The following is a 3,599-nucleotide window of genomic DNA, read 5'->3' as shown; positions in this document are numbered from 1 at the left end:
GGAAAGACTATTGTTGAGAACCCAATAGGCTTTTATTTACTTAAGAACACAAGCACATCCACACTGTTCAGTTGTCCTGCACTGAGGAGGGGGCTGTGGAACATTCACCTTTATACAGGAGCCTGTGGGGAGGGGCTACAGGTACAATCAGCCAATAGGTGTGCCTGACCAGATAATTGTACATAACAATGGTCTACCACCGTTATAATATGTTTGTTTTCACTATGATGCTACTGCCAAACACCAAATCTCATGACTTGTTCGTGAAAATAAATTCTAATTCATTACAAATGCAAAATTGCATTTCTGGAAATACACTTTTTATATTTAAAAAAATTAGTGCAAAACAAGAGATAAAGTGAAATAGTGTCCATGGCTCATGTCCATTCAAAAATCTGATCACTGAGGGGAAGAAGCTGTTTTTATGCCGCTGGGTGTTTGTCTTCAGGCTCCTGTACCTCCTTCCTGTGGTAGCAGTGTGAAGAGAGCATGGCCTGGGTGATGAGGGTCCTTGATAATAGAGGCTACTTTCTTGAGGCAACATCTCTTATGTCCTGAATGGAGTGAAGACTCCATGGTGCTGATCAAGTTCGTAACACTCTTTCTTTTTCCTGTTCTGTGCATTAGCATCTCCAATCCATTCACAATGGTCTCCATGGTACACCTGCAGAAATTTGAGTAGTCCAATATTGAATATTTGTTATAAGCAATCTTGAGCTTGCTTGCAGAGCATTTTCAAGGAGATCCTATCTTTATTACCCCTATTACCACAAGCTAACATCTTGCTATCTGTCAGCATCCAACCCTGATACATCTTTATTGCAACAACGCTTTCAACTGGTTTTTCAAGGTTGATTGTTGCCCTTTATTGATGATGTCCCCAAAGTAGAACAGCAAGGAGGAAATCAAGGGGAGAAACAATTCTTTGATGTACAGGAAAATTCCTGGTATGCAGCACCTACGTGGATTGGTAAATGATGGATAAGTGAATTTCCCGGTTGCTTGAGACTACTTGTTGAATGAATGGAGAACTAACAATGAGGCATGCCAATTTTAAACTTATGTATAATTTTACCCATTTATTTTCCACCATTTATTTTTTACAATGACCACAGTAATGAGCCATGTCTGGGGCTTGAGACCGCAAGGCAGAGAGAAAGAATGTGCTATCCATTGATGTTATTATATAGTTCTGATCGGGGTGCCTAGCCAATTAAAATGAGCCAACAGCAAGGTGTGCAGTAATGGGTGGCTGGAGTCCAACCTTGATTGTCAGATGATGTGATTTCTGAATAAGTTTCGGACAGGGAGAGTGCTATTATGCCTGCATAATAAAGAATTATATTACCCAGTAGGCAATGCGTGCGGTGTGCACGGGAACAAACAGTAGATTACGACAGAAGTCGAGTATGTTTGTGGGTTCAGGTAGCTGGCAAAATAAAGTTGATTAAGTGTTAAACCCATGCAAGGTTGTTCTTCTTCAGGGAACAAACATAACAGGGAGGACACGTGACCACCCGCAATCCACAATATTCCAGACAAGTGGGGAGGCCGTGTGTTTCTCCACAATCCACAGATAACAGGAATTAAGTACGGTACAGAGAAAGAAATGCTCTCATCAACTAACTGAGCATCACAAAAATCAGGATGTCCTGTTTTATTTACTAAAACCTAGTCGCAAAGAAGGATCATTAAAGTTCAATAAATGCAATTCATATTTAGTTAGTCTCCAGAGAGCAGATGACAGGAAACAAAACTTTTCATTGATGAGGAAAAGCATCTCAAGCACAAGTTGTGCTTTCAATATGAGGTATCAAACTGCCTCTTTTAGTTTGCTTCAGTTCTGAGCAAATTAATGGGAACTTCCTGTGGTAGAAGAGTTCAACACTCAAGGGAGACTTTCTAGATGGAATAAGTCAAGCAAAGAGCCACAGATTAGTCCATAGGGGTGAATCTTCCTGCAAACATGGGTGGATTGTTAAGTCGTAGAGCTACGCAGCACAGAACCAGAACCTTAGGCTCGAATCATCCATGCTGACCAAATTAACCATTCAAGTTAGCCTCATTTGCCTGTGTTTGCCGCATATCCCTTCAAACCGGATGAGATGCCACTTAAGATCACAACTTCTGCCTGTCTCCAGCAGCTCATTCCTTATGAGAAGTTGTTCCTCAGATTCCCTTCAAATATTTCCTCTCTCACTATGTCTCTTCGTTTTAGGCAGAAAATTTGACTGTGATTATTCATGTAATCTATGCCTATAATTATTTTAGGCATCTCTATAAAGTCCTCCCTCAGACTCCTGTGCTCCAGTGGTGGGGGGAGGGGGGTGTGGTTGTTGGAAGTCCCAGTGTATCCAGATTCTCCTTGTAAATTAAGGGAAGTAGGTTAGAGTGTATTCCCAGGTAGCAAGTTAATGGTTTAAATATGAAAATGAGACAGGGAGAGTTGCAAATTGGAAAGATGGCACTTTGAGTGTCAGGCAATCAAATAGCTCAGCAGAGCCAAAGGCAAAATTAAAACTAAATCAGGTATCTTCAGTTTTAGAAATGCAATGATATTTGTTGAATTTCAACATGAACACTGATATAACATCAGTTTATTCCCAAGGACACGTGCACTGAGACAAACTGCCGCTGTAAGATTATCAGTGAAAGATACCCCCTGTATTTCCCAAAAGCTGTTGGTTTCTCTGGAGTTGAATCTCGCACATTCTATCATTGTGTTGATGTAAAGGTTCAAACCTAAAATGAGAACCGACCCATGGATGTGACTGACCTGCTGAGTTCCTCCAGCAGTTCTTTATTCACTCAAGAGTCCTTTGGTGTTTCTCCAATTGTCACTGACTGTTACTTTTTAAGCTCCTGGGCTTGGTGCAATCATTCCATTGTTCTTTGGAGAATAGCAGTCATTTAATACCACCCCTCCATTATATATATATATATATTCTAGGGTATTTTGAGATCGAAACAGGTGGTCTGGGTCTTTTGAAGGATATTAAAGTGGACATCCATGGTGTCTGATGCATATATCCCAGGTTTTTAATTTTAGCTGTATAACTAATAATCTGTCCCCTCAAATAAGCTTTCAAGGCATCCCACAAAACAAATTCTGCACTATCGAGCAGAAAAGCAGACACAAAACATAAGGCCTGTTCAACAGGCTTTATTCCACACAAGCTTCCACAGAGCTGGCTGTGAGAGTAGCTGTGCTGGCTCTGAGACTGACCTCGAGGGGCCAGATGTAGCTTACATCCTGGAAGGTGATTGGCAGCCGACCGGGTGGGGCTTGGTCCATTCAGGTCAGCTGATTGACAGCTGGCCAGGTGTTGCCTTGTCCTCCAGTGGTCTTCCGGCAGGTACACAGGTTGCCCCCTGCAATAGGCTATAATGGTGTATCACCACACCCAGGTTATTCCAAGTGACAACAGAGGAAATGAAGATCTTTGTATTCTTACTAACAATGTGAGATCTTGGAGGACTGGAGAGTAGCCAATGTTGCTCCTTTGTTCACAAAGGCAACCCAAAAGTATTCTCTGCATATGTAAAGAACAGAAGGATGTTGAGAATAAAGGTGGGGGGTCATTAAAGGATAAAGGAGG

The sequence above is a fragment of the Narcine bancroftii genome, chromosome 7 (assembly GCF_036971445.1).
Source record: "Narcine bancroftii isolate sNarBan1 chromosome 7, sNarBan1.hap1, whole genome shotgun sequence".
Lineage (NCBI taxonomy): Eukaryota > Metazoa > Chordata > Chondrichthyes > Torpediniformes > Narcinidae > Narcine > Narcine bancroftii.
Note: the sequence above shows the minus strand (reverse complement) of the source record.